General features: G+C 43.5%; 1 long non-coding RNA gene across 1 annotated transcript in view; it reads right to left on the reverse strand.

The window, feature by feature from the left end:
* Positions 1-10,199, reverse strand: part of LOC126419283 (uncharacterized) — a 97,066-nt gene extending 86,867 nt beyond the window's left edge. Inside the window, exon 1 of the long non-coding RNA XR_007575954.1 lies at positions 10,060-10,199. This is a non-coding gene — a long non-coding RNA (uncharacterized LOC126419283). The remainder of the gene's footprint in view (positions 1-10,059) is intronic.
* Positions 10,200-24,574: the final 14,375 nt, after the last annotated feature.

Genomic DNA, 24,574 nt, shown 5'->3' on the forward strand with positions numbered 1-24,574 from the left:
TCATAAATTGTGATTTACGTATTGTTGCTTCGCCCCAACTTGCTTACGTGAAGTAATAAATGCAATCAAAATCCCAAAATACAGTTAGAATTTATTGAGGTCTTAGTGAATACCAGATAAGAAGCGAATTAAAATTGCATTCGCTGTCACTACAAGCAAATTACAGGCACAAAAGTTTAAAAACACAGGATCGTATTTACCATATCCATTCTTTACTTAGAGGCAGTTGCATGCTGCCATTTCAGGACTAACTAAACCAACTAACATTTTCGTATCCCTTAAGGAAAATCAAAAATATAAAGTTCATGAAGCTCTAATTCTTATATGACATATCGTTTACAACGAGGTATTCTAAAGCCCTGGAAGGAATTTCATTCAAATTTTCTGTGTGGAAATATGTAGAAAATGGTGCGTCATAAATTTATGATTATTATTTCGCTTTTTCAGTTTATTTTTAAAGAATTTTTTTTTTTCAGTTCACACAACTATTCTTATCCCAACTACATTCTTATCCCAAATACTGTCATTATTTAAAATTATGAAAGTGCTAAAGTTTTGTACAGGGCCCCTGATGAATAATAATGTCCAGCTGCATCGAACAGCACAGTTGGAGGTTCTCTTGCAGTGAGAGGATATTTGGCGAATGGGCTGGCCTGTCCGTTCTCGTGACGTAAATCCCATCGAGCACGTGTGAGATCCATTAGGGAAATGTATTGCAGCATATCCACATTCACCAAGGACCATCCAACAGCTGTCAATCCTGCTGGCAGATGAATCAAACACCCTGCCACAAAAACTTATTACCAACCTTGCTGTCATCAGTGGTGATCACACATTCCTTTAAGAACCATGTCCCGCTATTTGTAAACCTGGGGACCATCATGAAACGCAGACACTTTAGTGTAATTCTACTTTGAATGAAATTGTTATTTCTGTTCATCTCATTGCACACTTGTTTCAGTGACCTTCTTCAACACACTGCAGCAATTCTTTCTATGAGTGGCCCACATTTCATTGAACCATATTACTTGGCAGAGACATATCTAGCAAAAATTATGAACTTTTTGTCCATAGGGTTTGCACAACAGCTATATTGCCATGATTTGATACACAAATAACCATGATATTGAAGATACTGCAAAACATGATTCACAATAAGATTCTACGCAGCTATTATGTTTCTCTACTCAATCGCAATCATAAGGCCATCTGCAATTATCTAACACAACACCGAGAATAGCCCACACACAGTCATATAGTGATGATAGCTCTACGTACAAGTCCTGCTGTGAGACATGACACAGGAGTATGGCATAATTTTTGTTCATCTCATCACATCTTGATCTGCAGTTATTATCACCATTCAAAATTAATTTTTGTACATAAAATACCTCCTACATGATAGTACATAATTTTATTTAGCAATGTCAGTTGAAGCCACAATAAATCTCATTGCATCTCTTGAGGTAGTGTCACCTTGAGCTACACCTACATGAATACTGTGTAAGCCACCTTTAGGTGCCTGGCAGAGGGTTCATCAAAGCACTTTCACTATTCCTCTACCATTCCACTCTGTAACAGTGAAAGGGAAAAACGAACTTAGCTGAAAAGAGATCACTGCTCTGAAAAACAGTTTTGTTTGAATGAATGGAATCATTAGTCATGTATCATGTCCATCTCTCTCTCCCATAATTTTTGATAATACCAAATGAGCTGCCCTTCTCTGAACTTTTTCGATGTCCTCTTGTCAATCCCATCTGGTAAGGGAACCATACTGCACAATCATACCCTAGCAGAGGATGGGCAAGCATAATGCAGGCAATCTACTTAGTAGACCTGTTGCATATTTTAAGTGCTCTACCAGTAAGATGAAGTCTTTGGTTTGCCTCCCCCAAAATATTATCTATGTGATCGTTCCGATTTCAGGAACATTGCAGCATAATTATGAACAACACAGGCACTTCAATATTGTAACCATCCATCGACACTTAGCAAGCGACTTTCAGTTAAAAATGTCATCCCTGTATGGCAATATACATAATTAACATACGAATGCCGTTTGTAGATGCATGGTTGACAACATATGGAAATTTGGGTCTGGCTGTGTGTGGCATAATGACAACATATGGAAATTTGGGTCTGGCTGTGGGTCACACTCAGATAGCCTAATGGTAAAGTGATCACTCCCGATAAGTCGGAAATGCTCGGGTAACCTAATGGTAAACTGACAGCTATTAGTAAGACAGAAATCTGCCGCAAGTCTAGGTCCAGCACAAAAAAATTTCATTGTCACTCCATTATACAGCTAATGTTTGTCCATATTTGCAACTACAAATACATTTCATGTACTTGTCTGACTCAGTTCTGTCCTATGGTATAATCTGCAATTTGTTGAAGTTTAAATGAAAAGAAATATTATTGCCACAGAAGTTGAAATAAGAACATTTTGACAAGTTGACAAGTAAATATCTTGAAGAAGCCTCTTCAGGGAGCTAGGAATTCATATACTTACATAACAGTACATGTACTCCATACTGGTATTTCTGGTTCATGATAAAAGTGAATTTATGGTGAATTCATAAATTCACTAACACAATTTAGAAAAAAATGGTTCAAATGGCTCTGAGCACTATGGGACTTAACATGTGAGGTCATCAATCCCCTAGAACTTAGACCTACTTAAACCTAACTAACCTAACGACATCACACATATCCATGCCCGAGGCGGATTCGAACCTGCGACCGTAGCGGTTGCACGGTCCCAGACTGAAGCACCTAGAAACGCTCAGCCACACCGGCCGGCAACACAATTTAGAATTAAATATAATTTTAATATAGATTACATACCACCTCGAGTATTCAGAATGGAGCTTATTTATTCTGGTGCAAAAAGTTATAATTGTTTATAAATTGGCTTATGACTGGAAACTAAAAATATCCAAATATTTAAAGTCAAAATAAAAGAATTTAGTAGCCATTCTATGTGCAGTGTACTCAAGGGTACTGAGTAATATAAATTGTGTTTATGTTTGCAAATATGTAGGCAGCTGGTTGTGGTCTGCATAAAGTTGCTGAAATACTCTGTTTGAAGTGTTAAAATACCAGCTAATTAATGTATGGGAAACGTAGTTCCCCCTTTTTTCTCTTTTTTCAAAATAGTTGTTTCCCTCCTAACAAAAGAAGAAGAGCATAATATTCTAATTCCAAAGAAAGCAGATGTTGATAGGTATGGATATTATCAAACAGTACATTTAATGAGTGAAATACTAACATGAATTATTTGTCAAAGAATGAAAAAACTGGTAGAAGCTGACCTTGGGGAAGATCTGTTTGAATCCCAGACAAATGTAGGGACATGTGAGGCAATATTGACTCTGTGATATTTCTTAGAAGATAAATTAAGGAAAAGCAAATCCACTTTTACAGCATTTATAAACTTAAAGAAAGCTTTTGACACTGCTGACTGGAATAAAATTTTGATAGTACCACAGCTAAAAAACAGGGAGCCAAAGGTTATTTACAACTTGTACAGAAACCATATGTCGATTATGAGTCAAGGGGCATGAAAGGGAAGCAGTGGTTGAGAAGAGAGAGAGATGTGGTTGTAGCCTATCCCTGACATTGTTCAATCTGTGCATTTAGTAATCAGTAAAGAAACCAAAGAAAAATGAGGAGTAGGATTAAAGACCAAGGAGAAGAAATAAAAACTTTGAGGTTTACTAGTGAGATTGTAAATCTGTCAGAGACAGCAAAGAACTTGGAAGAGCAGTTGAATAGAATGGACAGTGTCTTGAAAGGAGGTTAAAAGATGAACATTAACAAAAGCAAAACAAGGATGAGGGAATGTAGTCAGGTGATGCAGATGGAATCAGATTAGGAAATGAGGCATTTAAAGTATTACATGAGTTTTGCTGTTTGAGCAGCAAAATAACTAATGGTGGTCAAAGAGAGAGGATGTAAAAATGTGGATTGGCAGTGGCAAGAAAAGTGTTTCTAAAGAAGAGAAATTTATTAATGTTGAATAAAGATTTAAATTTTAGGAAGTATTTTTCTGGAAGTATTTCTATGGAGTGTAGTTCTGTATGTATGTGGATGATAAACACTTTAGACAGGAAGAAACAGAGGCTTTTGAAATGTGGTGCTACAGAAGAATACTCAAAACTGGATGGGTAGGTCATGTAACCAATGAGGAATTACTGAATAAAATTGGAGAAAAAAGAAGTTTGTGGCACTGCATGACTAGAAGAAGGGATTGGCTGATGGGACACATTCTGACACATCAGAGTATCACAAATTTAATATTAGAGGGAAGTGCGAGGGGTACCTTATAGAGGGAGGCCAAGAGATGAACAGAGTACTCAGGTTCGAAAGGATGCGAGTACAGTAGCTATTTAGAGATGCAGAGCCTTGTGTGAGATAGAGTAATGTGGAGAGCTGCATCAAGCCAGTCTTCAGGCTGTGTGTGGCAGAATGCAATAGATTTTCATGGTTTAACCATGGACCATGGACTGTGGTGTTCCTCAGCAGGCCAGAGGCCACAGGCGATGGGTTTCGGGAATTGCAACTGTCTCAATGCAAGTACATTGAAGAGTGCAGCATTTTATAGACTTTTTATTTATTCTAGTACATTTTGGCACTTCTAAAGCAGTTTATATTTTAGAAAGTATGGATGATAAGACAAAGAAAATTGTGGCAGTCACTGCAGTTTGTATTCTATGTACCCATGTATTTCTTGAAAAAAAAAAAAAGAAGAAGAAGAAATCACACAATACCTCTGGAATAATGGACATAACACAGTGGATAATAACCGACAATAACAAACTTAGTAGAAGCAACATTTTATTGGCAGGCACTTATAATGTTGGTTTACACAACTCTTCCCCACCTTACATATTTTCTTCAAGAGGTTTACTTTTTTCTGAGGTTATTTCGGGAAATAGAGAAGGTATTTTAAATCTGTCTTGCGACTCCAGCAAAGTGCCTATTGTTGTCATCAAATGTGTTTTGCTTTATTGAAGTAAAATAACATCAGTGGTCTTAATGAAACATATATACCATTTTGCTTGCTTTCTCCATCTAAAAACAGTTCATCACAAAAGATGTTGATGTTAGTACTTAACATTTTTGTTCAGAAGTTTAGAAATGCAGAAGTCCTTACATTTTTTATCAACTTACATCTGTCCTTACTCTTGAGATCAAAATTTGTCAGGGAAAAATGCAAAACCTATCTGGAAATCAGAGAAATATCAGGGAATTTCACTTGAGGAAACTTGTGGCAACCCTGGAGAGATATTAAGAAACAGTTGCCTCGATAATTCGACAGTCTACAAATGATTAAAATCCACATAATTCAAACCCCCTTGGACAAAATAGGATATGGGAGGGTGATCGCTTGAGTGGGTCAGACTTCAATATAGGAGGATTCTTTTTTGAGTAGATGATTAATTATGTAACATAACAATTATTTTACCATTGTCATTACACACATGCCTTGACCTTTCAGAATCATCCCCAATAACTTGGATCTTCTATCTGTCTTTAAAATGCTTAAAACAACTCACTCCAGTTTTGTAAAGCAAAACTTTACAATCCAGCAAAACAGTGGTAAAATAATCAAAATTTTAAATACCCTTGTGTGGTTTGCAATGATTAGGCTCATAAATTTCAATAATACATTAAGCAAACACAGTGTTATAATTTCTGCCCCAAGTAAGTTATCCAAAAACATCTCGTCAGAAAATACCTTCATTTACTTCCAAGTTGCAAGCATAATAGATTCAAAAACCAAGAACATAATGAAACACTTAAACTAGAACACTTTGACACCAACAAACAGAATTAATTTCTTCGCCCTCCTAGGCATACGACTTGTATTGCAGTGCTCTGGAGCTTCCTTGGAGCTCAATCAACATGGCCACTGCTTTATACGTGAAATGTTGCACAACACCACAGGCTCAAAACCCAGCCCACTCCTTCACAGTCCATCATTGAGACCAGTGTTACATCAACACTGATTTATAAACTTCTGCAACAGTGCACCGTCATGGAATAGGGCTCCCGACGATGGGGGGAGGGACCCAGGAGCGGCACAATTGAGGGGGCGGACAGCTGAATTGCAGGGATGGCTTCCCACGTGCATCCTTGAATTGCTTGTGAGGGGCAGAGGAAAATGTCCTTTGCAAAACCTGCCTGTGACGCGCACCACCATTGGGTATGCTCAGACAAAGAGTCAGAGCAACAACTTCCATGGGCGACAGTGGCGGCATGACGTAAGCCTCAGCATCCATCGACTCAGGCACCACGAAGTAAGACGACAGCGATGGCAGCTGGAGGGGGGGCCATGGCGGTGACGAGAGGCACCCGCCCAGTGCCGCAGACCAGACCAGTGGTGCAGTCAGGGGTGCCAGCACCATAGGCAGGAGCAGCGGAGCCGCTGTTGGTTGAGTTGTGGGCTGTTGCAACGGAAGCTGCAGAGCATCCAATTCTGCTGGAAAAGAACCAGCAGCAAAAAACCGAGGACGTCACAAATGGATCTGGTTGTGGCGTTGCTTGACAGTGCCAGAGGGACCAGAAATCACACACAAGGCATGGCCAAGCTGACGAAGAACGCGCCCCTGCTCCCAGTGCTGCCTGACAGAGAAAACATGATAGAAAACCAAATCATGTGGCGCCCAGCCATAACAAGGCGAAGCAATCGGAGCGTGCAGCGGTGGGTGCAACACCTGCAATAGCAACCGATGTGTGCAGCCATACAGTGGTTCCACTGGGGAACAGGTGCCATGCAGCTGGGAGAGATATCAATCAAAGGAAGTCCATAGCGCAGGCTTGCAAGAGCGTGTGGCACGCAACTTGTTCATCTGTGACATAAACGTATGCACAAAGTGTTCAACCTTGCCATTCAACTGGGGGTGGTCAGATGGCGAATGCCATTAGCAGCGCAGAACACTTAAAACTCAGAGGACACAAATTGCGGGCCAATGTCGGAGACAATGACTTCAGGAAGGCCCTCAATGGAAGAAATAGACGTCAAGGTCTGAATAGTACTGGCAGATGTGGTACAAGACATAGGTACAACAAAAGCAACGTTGCTGTAAGCATCAATGACTAGCAACCAGTGGGTGCCCCAGAAAGGACCCGCAAAATCAATATGCACATGCTGCCAAGGTGCAGTAGGAGTCGTCCCTGCAAAGAAGCACTGGCGGGGAGCACACTGGTTCTCTGTGCAAGAGCGACAATTAGCAAGCAAATTCTCAATTTGGTTATCAACACCGACGGAAGTGCAGTGATGATACACTAATTGCTTCGTCCGCACTATACCTCAATGACGTATAGTAAGCACAGGATTTCCGACTGCAATCACTAATCCGCATAGCAGACAGAGGCCATTGAGTTCGAATATACTGCAAAACAATCTGCAGAGAAGCATCAGCAGCTGTCATGGAAGCAATGCGACGAAAATCCACTGGAAAACCATCATTGAAATCCTGCGAATCAATGAACATGCTTGGCAATTCCGAAGAATCAAACACTTCGTCAGGACGGACAGGTAGATGAGACAGAGCATTGGCCATAGGCCAAAACAAAATTTCATAATTGCAGTTTGACAAAAACAAAGACCAACGTTGCAACTTTTGTGCAGTATGGGCTGGAACTGCCTTTGACAGGTGAAACAACGATTGCAAAGGCTTATGGTCGGTGACCAAATAGAACATCGTACAATAAATCGTGAAACTTGGTCACTCCATATACAATAGCTAAAGCCTCTTTCTCGATATGACAATAGTTTTGCTGGGCAGAACTGAGCAATTTAGACGCAAAAGTGACCGGGCGATCAACAGAAGTAATATGGTGCAACAGAACTGCTCCGATGCCATGAGAAGACGCATCGGCAGCCAAAACAACTGGTTAGCAGGGATCGGAAGGAATCAAACAGCGATCACTCAACAGAGCAGATTTGAGGTTGTGGAAAGCAGCATCACAGTCTGAAGACCAAACAAAAAGAATGTTCTTACCCCGAAGGCAATGCAAAGGTGCTGCAATGTGCACTGCATTTGGTACAAACCAAACATAATATGTAATTCTGCCTAACACAGACAAGTTCTTTCAAGTTCCTGGGTACTGGAAAGTCCCTAATCGCATGGAGATGTGATGGTGAGTGGTGGATACCCTGTCCGTTAATCATATGTCCTAAATACCGAATCTCGGTTTTAAAAAAATTGCACTTGTTTCTGTTACACTAGAGTCCTGCCTGCAAAAGTACAGTAAATAAGGCCACAAATTCTGCAGATGTTCGTCACGTGTGTGACCTGATACGACAATATCGTCCACATAATTGTAACAACCAGGGACACTGGTGCACAACTGCTGCAAGTACAACTGAAAAAAAGCAGGACCTGAAGTACAACTGAACGGAAGGCGGCGAAACCTGAACTATCCGAGGTGGGTGTTGATCACAAAATATTGGCATGACTGTTCATTGAGCGGAATTTGAAAGTATGCGTCCCGCAAGTCAATCGCGGAAAAGAATTTACCTGCACCAAGCTTAACAAAAATGTCTTCAGGGCATGATAAGGGAACTGTAGCTACCACTGTCTGGGGATTGACTGTAGACTTAAAGTCAGAACAAGTACTGAGATGACCATTTGGTTTTTTGACACACACACTATAGGCAAAGCCCATTGCAAAGCAGAAACTGGTTCAAGGACACCACTGCCTTGCAAATGCTGAAGTTTAGCAGCCACAGCGTCGCATTGTGCATGTGGTACCGGACGTGCACGCCAGAAAACAGGCATGGCATTGTCTCTAACTACAATATGCAATGCAAAGTCTGTGGCATAACCAAGGCCCTCAGAAAAGAATTCAGAAAAATCATCGCATAGTGTAGCCACACTGTCTGCATGGTCACAAGCTTTGATGCAAAGTACATTGTCCTGAAATGCAAGGCCAAAAAGTTCAAATGTGTCCATGCCAAACATGTTCGGAGCATTACTAGAGTGGAGAACATAAAAAGACACAGTTATTGTCATCGCACAATACATGGCTTGCAAACTACACACACCTAGCATTGAGATTTCCTGTTCAGGAAATGCAGTCAGTGTGGAACGCGAACGACGAAGTCGGGACAAACCAAGCAGGTCATACATTGATCAGTTGAGTATAGAAACACACACACCAGTGTCCAGCTATATACAAACAGAACGTCCACAAATGTTCAAAGCCACAAAAAGTTTATTCGCATCATGCTGAATGCGAGAGGAAGTGTCTGGCAAAACTTGTTCATGCACACTATGAGCTGTAGAAGCATGTGAAGCAGAAGACTGATGATGGGAACTATGATCACGGCAGTTTCCATTGCAGTGATGCCCACATGAGTCACGCGAACATGAAACATTCTGAGATTTTGTGTGTCTCTTACTACACACACCTTGCACATGTCCTTTCTTATTGCAAAAATAACACTGTGAATGATAGGATGGGCAACTGTCCTGAGGGTGGGCCAGAAAGCAATTCAGATAAGATTTCAGTTGCTTAGTGGGTGCCTGGTTGGAAAATTGTTTACTTGTGCACAAGCAGCGCGGCGTGGCTCCCTGTGCCGGGGCAGGGCGGGAGGACGTGTGTTGTGCCTCACTAACAGTACACACACCTGAGGTCATGTCGAATGTGGAAGTAGCCCTATGTAGTGTATCTTGTCTGTCTAACAAGTCTACTACTTCCTGCAAAGATGGGTTTTTAAATCTTAGGAGTTTTTCGTGGATGCAGTGATCCGCCACATTCTGCACTATAGCATCCCGAATCATGATATTCACATAGGAGAGTCCACAGGAGCAATTAAAGTCACAGCTAACCATGAATTATTTGACTGAGTAGGACCATGCAGGGGTCGGAAAAATTTGTAGAGTGCAGCCACCACATTTACACTGTTACAGAAGTGGGAGTTTAAAGCTGCTATCACTTTGGCGAAATTTTTAGTTTCTGGGAGGGTGGTGGGAAACAATTTTATGAGTGCAGGGTATTACATAACACCAACATTGGCAATGAAAAAGGCAAGCTGCTCTGTACCTGGTATGTTGTATGCGGCAAGTTAAGCCTCGAGCTGGGCAATGTATTCTGGCCAGCGTCCAGAGTTCGGATTGATGGCACAGAATGGCGGCACCGAAGGTATCACCTGTGGCACAGGCAGGGGCATCAGAGGTGCCAAGGCAGCTGCAGTTTGTAGTGTGACAAGTCCATTCACAGCAGCAAGCAGTGGCGTCATTTGCTGAGCCAGAAACCATACAATATCGGACAGTGAAGCCTGTTCCTGTTGCGAAGCCATCATTGACACAAAATCATTTCTTAGAGCGAAGAGTGGGACTGCACATTCACTCAGTCACACAGAGATAGCACAAAAAAGATAAAGCAGTGCCAAACAAAAAACATAGGTAAGAGGAGAAAAAAAAAAAATCCCATACTCATCGACACTTTTTTGTATCCCTCCTGGATAGGCGATGCATGGGTCTGCTCCTGTGAACTGCTTCTGTAATATAAGCTGAGAGTGAAGGAAGCGAGTAGGAGCAGGAGAGCTGAAGCACTTCGGTACTGCATGTAACTTTAACACTTTTAATAGAGTCAAAAACACAAGTAAATATCAAATGCATACATAACTTTGGACAGGGTGAGCACGTAGGTGTGAAGCCATAGTCCATGTCTAATCCTGTGAAGTTAGGATGACTGTTCTATATAATCTCAAAACTAACAAATACTCATTGCTGTCCAAACTCTAATTGAATGTAACTAATACAAAGTCTCAATAGCAAGCTAGCCCATTTGGTAGTAGATGCGATATTTCCAGCCCATCTGCTCTTGATGAAAAAGGGCCAGAAATCAAGATGGCACTCGCTGAGCTGCACAGCATCTGCCAGATGGCGCTGTGGTCAGCATAGTTAGTCTTCTCTCATAGTGCCAACTTACGAGAGCGTGCACCTATGTTGTTACGTCGTAACTATCGACGCCACATTACATAACGTCCAAAACATTGAGAATATTTGTAGTACAATACCACAATATTTTCTCATCAGTATACTAAAACTACATGATACTGTACTGTTTTGTAGACAAACATATATATTAACATAATAGAAATTTTGTAGCAAAGATGATTTATTTTATAACTATTTTCCTTAAATTCTTGCTGACTTTTTTTAAATTTTATATGGCTTACTGTTCAGCTGAAAGCTCTTCACATGTACACTTAATTGTGAACTATGTCCACTCATTTTGAAGGCCCAAACTTTGGCTGAGGTACTGCTGTCAGTGTCCTCAGTTTCACTTTCTCTCAGCACACATATACCTGGAGAACATATCTCATACTTTGAGGTGAAGAAGACATAAGGCCACACAGCCACCTACTTCAGTGAAGTCCTTCATCTCAAAACTGTACCAGCCTGTACAAAAGACTTGTAGTGGCAACCAGACACTGACAGCTGAACAGAGCCCAACCTACAGTTATATATGTACCCTCGAAGCTTCCACTTACAACTGAAACAATCGTGGCTGCAGAACATATTGTGGGAAGAATAATACACCTTCGTGGCAGAGAGAAACAGAAAAAAATCTGTTAAAACAGCCTTACCAATTTCCCAAAACTTGAAACTGAGGATTAAAAACAACAGGCCGGAAAAAACAGGTCCAAAACCATCAGGCTATGTGATTTTCATCCTATCTGACGGATCAGATGATGACCATGTCATAGGTGGTATCAATGTCGATGTCTGCCTTGGAGATCAGCAAGTCCTCTCACCCTCCCTCGTTGCAGACTCCCCACAAAGGAGGAATAACAATGGGAAAACAGCTAGGTGGTATCAATGTCGATGTCTGCCTTGGAGATCAGCAAGTTCCTCTCACCAAACCTCGTTGCAGACTACCCACCAAGGAGGAATAACAGTGGGAAAACAGCAGAAAAACCTCACTGCTAAGGCAGCTCTCACACTAAAGTGGAAAATCAATTGCTTTTGGGCACATGTGGTGGGTCCATGACCATTAGCTCAGGAAAGACCAAAGTGTGTAAGATTTCAACAGGTACATTTTAAGCTATATTTCACCATTGGACTACATGGTTGTGGCTACCACAAAAAATATGATCTTAGGACAGAGAAGGCTGAAGAAGGAGTGAGTATTTTCGTAAACAACACAGCCCTGAACAGAGGGTGGAGCATTCACTGTAGCAATGCAAGAGGGTGGAGCATTCACTGCAGCAATTCATTAGTGTCGTTGATTCCTCTTTGTCTTTCTGTTTGCTCTCCATCCCACATGCACACTGCTCAGTGGAAAGTGGTTGATGACTTTTACTGGTGATCACTTCTTGCTCTAGATTCACCTTCCAGACAGAGTGGTGCCCGGAATAAAACTAGGATAACAGGTGCTATGTAAGGCAAACAGGAAAGGCGTCGAGTTTACAAAAGTCAACCAGAACTAGGTTTCTGGATGACTTTTCTAAACTGTACCCCTTTCCCTAAATCTCTCCAGTCCTTTCCCTTCACCCCTCTTTCTTCCCCTTCAACTCTTCTGCCAGAAGAAGGAGCCACTACCTCAAAAAGCTCATGAAAGTTAAATCTTTTTGTGCATGTATTTCCCTGCCACTGCTTGGAGAGTAGATTTTTTGTCTGTCCATTTACATTTTAATATAATATAATCTTGACAGTAGTAATATAATATTACCTTGCCCTGTGTTCTTCTTTGTTTGGAGACAACTTCGTCATCTTTTGTGCCTCCTCCATCATTGCAACGACATTTATAGCTCTCCAGTTGCCAGTAATGTTCTTAATTTATTTCACAACTGATTTTGGAGCTTAAAATTTTATCTTCAGGTGCCACCAAATAATTATCATAGCACCACCAACCAGCACCCATCTGAACAGCATCTCACACACACATGATCATGAACCCTAGCTGCTGAAGCTGTCAGTCTGGATTCAGTAACCAGACTGTGGTCATATGTGTGTGAGAGTTGGATTTGTATGATTGTCTGTGTGCATATATGTCGTCTGTTTCTGATGAAGGCCGTTTTGGCTGAAAGATTACTTGCTGTCAGTCTTTTTGTTGAGCACTGGATGACGAGAAACACATGACAAACAGTGTATAATTGTGCAGTAATATTGACTTGTTGTGGATTATGTCAAGGGGGGACAGCACCTTGAGCGAGGGCACGTTCAAGACGTGGGGGGGGGGGGGGGGGGGGGGGCATGAGAAACCTCGACAGGGTGAGACAGGCGACGGTGGAGAGGTCCAAGGGCCCAGTGGCGAGGGCATGATCATAGGTAAGTTCACGTGGGGAGCGGAGTGCGTGAGACACGAGTATAGGGTGAGGTTGGAGGAGAGCTCGACAATTGGAGCTGGAAGCCACTCGATGGAGTGTGTAAGTCCAACGTGGAGGGAGTGGTTGGAGCGTTGTGAGCCACAACAGTGATTGGTGTGGTCGTGGCCTGAAGGGGGTTAGAAGAAGGCTCAACATGAGCAGGCTTAAGTCTGCTGAGAGAGACTGTAACAGCTGGATCTTTCATCTGGTTGTCATAGGTGTTGGCTGAGTGCTGGAGGACTCGGTACAGGCCGGTATATGGAGGTTGGAGGGGAGCACAGACAGTGTCATCTCAGAGCATGATGTACTCGCAATTGTCCACAGATTTCAGGACGTGAACCTTAGGGCAGGAATGGCTGGTGGGCAGAGGAATATGGAGATTGAATAAGTGGCGTGTGACGCAGTCCACAAAGGAAGGTAAGTCAGACTGAGGGAGAGAAGCAGAAGGGCTCACAAGTTCGCCAGGGAGAACAATGTTCTGGCCATATATGAACTCAGCTATTGCTGAGTAGCACAAGGGGAAGGGCCTCTGTCCATAGAGAGTTGTGGCATCGAAGAGCTGCCTTGAAAGTGCGGTGCCAGCGCTTGACTAGCCCGTTACTTTGCGGGTGATACGCTGTGGTACGGATGTGCTGGATGCCGCAAATGTTACAAATCCCGTTGAACAGGGCCGACTCAAATAGTCTGCCCTGGTCAGTCGTGATGATAGCTGGACATCCGAAACGTGATACTCATGACTTAACGAAAGCTCAAGCAACAGTTTCTGCCATAATATTGGGGAGGGGAACAGCCTCGACCCAGTGAGTTGTTTGGTCGATAGACGAGAGAACATAATGAAAGCCATTAGAGGAGGAGAGAGGGCCGACAATGTCAATATGAATATGCTGGAAACGCCCAGGAGGGATCGAAAAGGCGCCAAGGGAGGGTGAAGTGTGCTTGTGTACTTTGCAGTGTTGGCAGGTGATGCAGGAGCGTGGCCATTGCTGGCAGTCCTTGTTGTCATTTCCCCACACAAAGCGCTCCGCTACGAGGCAGGCAGACGCACGAACATTGGGGTGGGCTAAATTATGCAATGCGTTGAAGACAGCTCAACGGAACGTGGTTGGGATGAGGGGGCATAACTAGCCCGTACTGTCGTCGCACCACATCTCACCAGAAATGCCAGGGAAGGTGGTGCGGATGAAGTGTAGTGAAGAAGTAGAGTCTGAAATCAGGTTTTGTGTTTCCTCGTCGGCGGGTTGGAGGTTAGGCAGTTCACAGAATGGACGGCATCGACTCGTGAAAGGAAATCAGCAACTATATTGTCAGCACCCTTTATGTGTCTGACATCAGTGGTGAACTGGGATATGAAGTCCATGTATCTGAAGCGGCGAGGAGGCGGGTCAGCTGGCGGGTTTGCAATGGCCGCAGCCAGGGGTTTGTGGTCCGTTAAAACATAGAAAGGGCGTCCTTTAATGTCAGTCTTAAAAGGTTTAATCATTTCGTAGACCATGAGCAACTCCCTGTCAAATGCGGAATATTTCCATTGTGCATTGGTGAGCTTGCACGAGAAGAACTGCAGAGGCAAAGTCTGGCCGTTGATTGTCTGGCTAAGGACAGCTCCAATGACAGTATCGCTTGCGTCTGTGGTGATGAAAAGCTGTGCATTGGGATGAGGATGCGCGATGGTGCAGGCCTCAGCAAGAAGATTTTTGAGGGCAGTGAAAGAGTCAGTCATAGCTGGGGTCCATGGAACGGGCCGAAATCCAGAAGTGTTGGTGCCTGCCAAGGTGTCCGTCAGTGGAGCCTGAATCTCCACAGCCCAAGGTAGATGTTGGCGATAATAATTAACTGACCCCAGAAAGTGTAGGAGCTCTTTGAATGACGAAGGTCTCAGTAGGTTTAGTATTGTTTGCACTTTCTCAGGGGGCAGTGAAATGCTGTCAGGAGAGACCCGAAAACCAAGAAAAGTGACAGCAGGTTGATGTAGCTGCAACTTGTCCTGGTTGGTCTCGATGCCTGCTGGTGTGGGAGTGTTCATAACAGTGTGCACATGTCGAATGTTGTCCTCAACGGAGGAGCTGAACACAAGAATGTCATCAAGATACGCAAAGCAGAATTTTAGGTCGAATAGCACTTCCTTGATGAAACATTGCCAGGTCTGGGTTGCGTTTTTCAGACCGAAGGGCATGAATCAAAACTGAAATAAACCGATTGGGGTGATGATTGCTGTCTTCTTGATGTCTTCAGGTGCCATGGGGATCTGGTGGTAGGCCCATTTGCAATCAATGACAGAGAATGTGGTCGCACCTGCGAGGGAACTGGTAAAGTTGGCAATGTTGGGTATGGGGTAGGTGTCCATAATTGTTCATGCGTTTAGTCGACGGTAGTCTCTGCACATGCGCCAGAACCCGTCTTTCTCGGGTGTCATATGTATGGGCGTAGACCAGCTACTGGCAGAGGATTCAATGACGCCAGAGGTTAGTAGTTCAGAAATATGTTTTTTAAGGTCGGAGTGGGGCTCGGGACAAAGTCAACATGGGTTACTGGAGATCGGGGGCCTGGCATGAGGCGAAGCTTGTGAACCGCGCCGTTGGTGATCTACATCTACATCTACATTGATACTCCGCAAGCCACCCAACGGTGTGTGGCGGAGGGCACTTTACGTGCCACTGTCATTACCTCCCTTTCCTGTTCCAGTCCCGTATGGTTCGCGGGAAGAACGACTGTCTGAAAGCCTCCGTGCGCGCTCTAATCTCTCTAATTTTACATTCGTGATCTCCTCGGGAGGTATAAGTAGGGGGAAGCAATATATTCGATACCTCATCCAGAAACGCACCCTCTCGAAACCTGGACAGCAAGCTACACCGCGATGCAGAGCGCCTCTCTTGCAGAGTCTGCCACTTGAGTTTATTAAACATCTCCGTAACGCTATCACGGTTACCAAATAACCCGGTGACGAAACGCGCCGCTCTTCTTTGGATCTTTTCTATCTCCTCCGTCAACCCGACCTGGTACGGATCCCACACTGATGAGCAATACTCAAGTATAGGTCGAACGAGTATTTTGTAAGCCACCTCCTTTGTTGATGGACTACATTTTCTAAGCACTCTCCCAATGAATCTCAACCTGGTACCCGCCTTACCAGCAATTAATTTTATATGATCATTCCACTTCAAATCGTTCCGTACGCATACTCCCAGATATTTTACAGAAGTAACTGCTACCAGTGTTTGTTCCGCTATCATATAATCATACAATAAAGGATCCTTCTTTCTATGTATTCGCAATACATTACATTTGTCTATGTTAAGGGTCAGTTGCCACTCCCTGCACCAAGTGCCTATCCGCTGCAGATCTTCCTGTATTTCGCTACAATTTTCTAATGCAGCAACTTCTCTGTATACTACAGCATCATCCGCGAAAAGCCGCTTGGAACTTCCGACACTATCTACTAAGTCATTTATATATATTGTGAAAAGCAATGGTCCCATAACACTCCCCTGTGGCACGCCAGAGGTTACTTTAACGTCTGTAGACGCCTCTCCATTGATAACAACATGCTGTGTTCTGTTTGCTAAAAACTCTTCAATCCAGCCACACAGCTGGTCTGATATTCTGTAGGCTCTTACTTTGTTTATCAGGCGACAGTGCGGAACTGTATCGAACGCCTTCCGGAAGTCAAGAAAAATAGCATCTACCTGGGAGCCTGTATCTAATATTTTCTGGGTCTCATGAACAAATAAGGCGAGTTGGGTCTCACACGATCGCTGTTTCCGGAATCCATGTTGATTCCTACATAGTAGATTCTGGGTTTCCAGAAATGACTTGATACGCGAGCAAAAAACATGTTCTAAAATTCTACAAGAGATCGACGTAAGAGATATAGGTCTATAGTTTTGCGCATCTGCTCGACGACCCTTCTTGAAGACTGGGACTATCTGTGCTCTTTTCCAATCATTTGGAACCCTCCGTTCCTCTAGAGACTTGCGGTACACGGCTGTTAGAAGGGGGGCAAGTTCTTTCGCGTACTCTGTGTAGAATCGAATTGGTATCCCGTCAGGTCCAGTGGACTTTCCTCTATTGAGTGATTCCAGTTGCTTTTCTATTCCTTGGACACTTATTTCGATGTCAGCCATTTTTTCGTTTGTGCGAGGATTTAGAGAAGGAACTGCAGTGCGGTCATCCTCTGTGAAACAGCTTTGGAAAAAGGTGTTTAGTATTTCAGCTTTACGCGTGTCATCCTCTGTTTCAATGCCATCATCATCCCGTAGTGTCTGGATATGCTGTTTTGAGCCACTTACTGATTTAACGTAAGACCAGAACTTCCTAGGATTTTCTGTCAAGTCGGTACATAGGATTTTACTTTCGAATTCAATGAACGCTTCACGCATAGCCCTCCTTACGCTAACTTTGACATCGTTTAGCTTCTGTTTGTCTGAGAGGTTTTGGCTGCGTTTAAACTTGGAGTGGAGCTCTCTTTGCTTTCGCAGTAGTTTCCTAACTTTGTTGTTGTACCACGGTGGGTTTTTCCCGTCCCTCACAGTTTTACTCGGCACGTACCTGTCTAAAACGCATTTTACGATTGCCTTGAACTTTTTCCATAAACACTCAACATTGTCAGTGTCGGAACAGAAATTTTCGTTTTGATCTGTTAGGTAGTCTGAAATCTGCCGGTGGCACGGAAGGTGGTTTGTTTACAATGTGTGGCGGGCGGGGCAGGCGAGGCGTGATCGGGGTGTTCGGAGCCACTCGGCGGATCTGACGGGAGACGAGGCAGCGAAGTGTCCCATGAGTCAACGTGACAAGATGGCCGCTGGCCCGAGGCAGTGGCACCATGGTTGGGTGAGCTCGGTAGAGCTCGTGGGCCGTTAGTGAGTCCATTGCCATGGGTGCGGCCTGTGGCAGCACAGTCGCGGGCGAAATGCTTGGCAGGAGTGCACTGTTTGTGTTGTCAGTGGTGGTTGCATGGCGGCGTGCAGGAGCCAAAGTTGCATAGTTTGAGGTGCTGCCCACAAGGGGCGGGGTAGGGGCCGTCGGTTTGGGAACACGTGACGTTCGTCGCGCATGTGCACTTATGTCTGGCCGAGTGTCAAACGCTGCCGTGTTAGGAGGGTGTGGCCCTGCGGAACTGGCAGTACACGTTATGGCAGTCTTGATAGCACAGTTGCAAGGGTAGGGGGGGGGGGGGGGGTAAACCCACGGAGGCTCGATTGCTGGGATTGCAAGCAGATTCGGCAGACTTACTGACCTTGCTTTGTCCTTGCTGTAGTGTCTGTAATTCCTTTGCCGCATCAGAGATATGGAGCTGTGTTTCGTGGAGCCGGAGGGAGAGCTCAAAGTTTTCCTTGCATAGGCGAGTGACATGTTCAAGCTCGACAAGGCACTTGTGGGTGGTTTCTTGTAACGTCGTCGACAGAGACGAGCATGTACAGATGAGATGAGGCCGGACCGATGTGTCAAGGGGGAGGGGGGGGGGGGGCATTGCTCAACGGAGCACAGGGGAAGTGAGTCTTGGACGGATGATGAAACACGGTGTTTCGCACTAGGTATGGTGAAAGTTTGTGGTGTTGCAAGAAGTCAATGCCCAGTATAGGTTCATCAATTTCACACACTAAAAAAGTCCACTCAAGTTTGCAGTTTGTGGAGAGTGAGACGACGTGGGAAGTTGAACCCGAGCATTGTAGTTTAGTTGAATTCATGGCTTGCAGTGAAGTATGATGGGGGCAGATGTTCGACGACACTAAGGATGTAGGCAGCAGCGAAACATCGGTGCCTGTGTCCACTAGGAAAAGGTATCCCGATGAAATGTCTTTAATGTAAAGTCATCCACAATTATCTGGTCGTTCCTGGACAGAATGGAGCACCAGGGGGTGCATGTCATGTTGTGCGCAGGAGGTGGCACCTGGACCTACCTGCAATTGGCGTTTGGGAAGTAGCAGGGTAGTTTGCAGTTCCATGCCGCCTCACCAAACCGTGTGTGGAAGTAACAGTACGGGTAGTGAGGTTGCATTTCCTGTGGAAAGTTCATTGCCAGTGGCAGTGGCGGAGGTTAGGTGGTAGCGGCAGTTCAGTTGCAGGAGGGGGCGTGACCGTGGGCAGAGCCAGTGACGTCCCAGTTGCTTGTTTACTGCTTCCCAGAGCGAGTGGAATGGTCGGCTCAGTACGGCCCCAGCTGCATCCGGCCGCAGGGCGATGAGCGTGAACCTGAGACTTGTCAGGTAGGCAGTGGCTGGTGAAATAGAACAGAGATGCATCATGTAGCTTGCGGCAATTGTCATTCTTTGCTCGACAGGTTCAGGAGACCTTTGAGCCAGAGCAAAGGGGATGTGAGGAAATAGTTTACCTGACCAGATGGCGAGGAGAGCTGTGTCAGAGTGTAGATCGGCGCTGACCATGGCACGCAGCCATCTCCAGAGCTGGGAAGGTTTGTCATTGCCTAGTTGCTCGACGTGGAGCACTTGCCGTATTGCTGCCTCAGTTGAGTGTGCAAGCCGACGTAGAACTGTCTTTTTGGCTAGAGTGTACCAAGTAGATGAGTCCGGGGCGTCAACCAGGTCAGCAATCTAGTCCTCCTGGTCATGCAGATGGGTGATGAGGCACAGAAGCATGGTTGACTCGTTGAGTTTGTAATGGTCGAACACTTTGTCCACAATTTTGAACCAGGTTGTTGCTCCGTCGGGATTAAATGGCGGCAGCATTGGTAAGTGTTGTAGAATTTTCGGAAGAACAGGTTGCATTGAATTTGTCGGGGCACTGCCTGAATTGAGCTGTTGTTGCTGTAGTATTCCAGGAGAGTGTGCCTCCAGGGGATGTGACGACGATGGCTGGTCACGTGGCAGCGTGAAGGTGACGCATTGTGGTTGAGCGTGATCCGTCACAATGCGGAACGCCTACATGGGTGAGACACTGTAATGTGTCAATTGTAGTTGCGTGCTCAAAACGTTGCGGGTGTGTTTGGATTGACGCATCGTGGAAGACTGGTGCAGATGAGGCACCGAGATGTGCCGAGAACGGTAGTGGAAGCTCGACTGGAGTCGGCGCGGGGGTGACAGGTGAGAAAAAGTTCAAAGTTTGAGAACACGTGTTAGTCCACGGAAAGGTCGACGTATGATCAGAGCTGGGGCCACCTGTGTTGCAGGGAGGCTGCGGAGGTGCAGGCTGTCCAGAAGCACAGTGTGGGAAATGATGTCGAACGTGGGACGGAATGTGTGAATGTTCACTGTTCATAGTCACTCCACTCAAAACGGTGTGCGGATAAGGTGAATGTCGTGGCACAAAACACTGATGCGTAGCAGTGGGATGGAGGTGGAGGTCAGGCACAGATAACAAGTTATTGTTCCTGTTGCAGGCCGAGGTATCGAAGTAGGATGGCATGTGCTGACGCTGAACCAAGGCAGGCGTGGGCGTGGTCAGATGCTGAGGAGATACACCTGTGAACGAAGCAGTTCCGGCCACATAGCAGGTATTCATGTGGTACTGCACGGATTGCGGCATGGCAAATCGTTGTCTTGGCGGTAGTAAGTTGTCCGTCGAAGCATTTGCAGAAATTGGCATTGGTCCCGCACTGCACGGAGATCCATAAGAGGTAACTGCACAGTCGATGAGGGAGGGCACATGAGGTGGGAACAAAGGCGTTTGATGGCTGGAGTCATGTGCACTCCTAACCTCACCTATTGTTGCAGGCTCAAAAACGTCTGGTGAAATCGGCGGAATCATTGAGTGAAAGGCATCGCGTTGCAGTCCTGGTGGGTGTACATCACTCGCAACACGATGCATGTTGATCACAAAATCCGGCGTTAGGCGCTGGGCCGAAGTCATTGTTCGAATGCTGTGTCGATGTAATACACGTGAAAATAACGGACGCGGAGCTTGCAGACACAGTAAAATGGCGAAAACAGAAGACGTTGCAACTCGGGGTCACCAGTGAGGAGGATTACCGGGTTGGTTGCACGAATAATCACACCCTTTTAGCAATAGTTCATTTATTAACCTTAACACATACAAGGATCACAAATAACTGAACTGAACATGGCAGAACAGCCAAAGATAATGCTTAGAGTCCAAAGATGAATGCATATCGATGTTGGTGTTAATTTCATTGGTGCCACAAATAGTTTACAACACATGACCTGGGATAAAAATTATAGTGAATTAAATGCTGAAGTAAAATTTAATTTATTCCATGATAAAGTCATATAGTTGTTTGAAAACAGCTTTCCTCGTAAAATAATCAGAAAGGACATTAAACATCCAAGTAAAGAAACTTGGATTACTAGACAAATTAAAGCATAATGTGAAAGGAAAAGGGAAATGTATCTGTTGGCAAGAACAGGTAAAGATCCTGCAGTAGTTGCATACTCCAAAAATGACGCAAGGTGACTAAGAAAGTCGTTTCAAATAATAAATGTGCACCTTACATCAAAAATCATTCCAACAACAGACATAAGCCATATGGAATGTAGTCCTATATGGAACATAGTGAAATGAGGGACAGGACAGCAGGCCACAGAACAGGATAACATCATTGTTGGTTCAAATGGAGGGTTTATGCATGATCAGTCCCAGGTAGCAGGTATGTTTTTAATCTATGTATGTTTGCAGATGGGGATATTCAGCTGGAAAATAATTGTTAAAATTCATCGTGGACCTTCATCTGCACAATTCGCTTCACTACTAGTTTCAGTCAAATGAACATTATGAAGCATAAGCTGCCATAAACAGCTGGAAAGTTATACCCTAATAAGGAGTAATTTGAGTCCACCATAGTAGTGAAACAATTTCTTTTCAATAATGGCTGTGTACAATAGTTATTTTTGGAGAAGCAGAGCTCACAACAGAAAGTAACACACTGACCTATTTACATTATACAACATAACATCACAGGTTGGCATTTTCCGTGATCTGTCTAAGATGTTTGATTGTGTACATCACAGTATCCTCCTAGATAAAATAAGGTTTTGTGGAACTGGTAGTATCAGTCAACTGATGGATAAAAAGTTCCAACACCAAGAAATAATAACTGTAGAGTAATGAAATTTCAGGAATACACTTTTCTAGGAAACATATTTAAGTGATTATGTTGCAGGATCACAGGTTAATATAAACATGAGAAAAACCAATGCAAATGTGAAATGTTGATACAGTAATAACTGACATAACTGCCAGAATGTTGAATGCAAACATGCAAACGTGCATTCATTTTGTTGTGTAGCTTCTGGATATCAGTTTGTTGAATGGAGTTCCATGTCTGTTGTAATTGGTCAGAGTCAATACAGGGATAATTAATGCTGGTTGTGGATAAAGCTGGTTGTCATCTGATTATCTCCCATAGATGCTCGATTGGAGATATACGTGGTGATTGAGCAGGCTAAGGCTACATGTCAACATTGTTTGATGTTTAGAATATTCCTATCTCCCAATTGTGGTGACAGGCACTGCACACATATGAGATTTTATTTCAGTTAACAGCACCCTGTCCAACTCTTTGCTCACTTGTTTCACAACAGTGTTGACTCAGTGCTGGTCATGATACTGCAGGACTTTCACAAAACTCATGCTTGCGTCTGCAGTTGCTACTCATAGTCATTCATTGATTCTGTCATGAAGTACACAAAGCAAGTGTATACTCAAAATCTGAGTTTTAGGCTTGGTGTGGGGGGGGGGGGGGGGGGGGCAGAAAGATAGTAAATGTTAATTTTTGGACAAATGATGAAATAGTTTTGAGATATCACAGTAAATGATTCTGGGAACACTTTCTGTTAATGAATATTCATGACATATTGTGGCATCTGTCTGCCAGGTTAGGAATGGTGCAGGTTTCATTTGTGGCGATTTTTTGTAGGCAAGAAGAGAGGGGCAACTACTCTCCCCTGCCCCTTAATGGCTACATCATTGATACAAACTATTGCATACACCTGATATTTAGCCTTTCATAATCTAATATGTTTTGCTAGAATCTAGCCTCCAAGACATTCTCTTGTAACCATAATTTTCAGACCTTTAAGTGCACTTATGAGCAGATTATATTGTCACTACCAGAAACTGGATACAGTCAGGCCAGTTCACATTAACCACAGTTCTTTACTTTCCCCCAGTTGTGAAATAAACTGAGCTGCTGGGAAATGGCCTTCTGTTATTAGTTATTCAGATTTATTGGTGTACCTTCAGTGTAATTTATTTACAAAAAAAGTATTACCCATAGACCATGTGGTATGAACATTTATGCATTCAGGGTGTAAATTTGCTATCACATGCTCATTAGAGGCATTAAAAACATATTTATAGTAAAAAATCGCGTTCTAAATTCAGTGAACTTAGGCATTAATCCATTGTAATCAAACCTGAATGTCTTATGGAGCAGAAACTTTAATTTTAAATAGAAAGATGGATATTGAAGAATATTAAAAGAAAGAAGAAAGGTTATTAGGAAAATATTAGGCCCCCAATATTACTGATGGAGAAACTCATAGGCTGAGAAGTAATAAGGAAATAGAAGAATACGCGGACATAAATAGTGACATGAGAAAATGAAGATTTAAATTTTATGGGCACATTAATGGAATGAGATGCACTAGGATGACAAAACAAATAGTAAAACTCAACAAAAACAGAAGTAAGGGCAAAACTGAGCAAATTAAATGGATCACTGCAATTAAGGATGATCTTAAAGTAGTCAGTATAACTCAGGCAGATGTTACAGATAGAAAAACATTCAGACAAAAGATATTCCATAGGAAAGTTTGTCAGAGGGAAATTAGAAAATGGAATGGAACACCATGGTCTGACGAAAGAAAAAGACTTCATTCTGAAAGGATGAAACAAACTTGGACACAAAGAAAGTCCAACCATCAAAAGTGACATTGATTGATTCTACCTCGCATGGTCCTATTGGGTCCATATATGAATAATAATAAATAATAATATTGCTCTTATTAATGTATACTCTTTCATCTGGCATGTTATCATACAACATGAAATTCCCATCCCGTACAGCTTGTGAGTTCAGTAAAAACACACTTATATCCAACTCACAAAAGTTACCTCACTTGCATTTTAATAATTTTTCAGTACACATAGTGGAAAGATATTGTTACAAGCTACTCAAAATTATTTTTTATACTGCATATCATTTTATCAAGTAGATTCTTCAAATTCCAGTTTCTGTGATTCTCAACACATTGTTCATTGACATTTTCTGACACAAAAAAGCCATATATATTCTGCTGGTGTCTCAAAAGGCAGCTGCTGGATTGCAGTCGC

The sequence above is a fragment of the Schistocerca serialis genome, chromosome 9 (assembly GCF_023864345.2).
Source record: "Schistocerca serialis cubense isolate TAMUIC-IGC-003099 chromosome 9, iqSchSeri2.2, whole genome shotgun sequence".
In the NCBI taxonomy this organism is placed as follows: Eukaryota; Metazoa; Arthropoda; class Insecta; order Orthoptera; family Acrididae; genus Schistocerca; species Schistocerca serialis.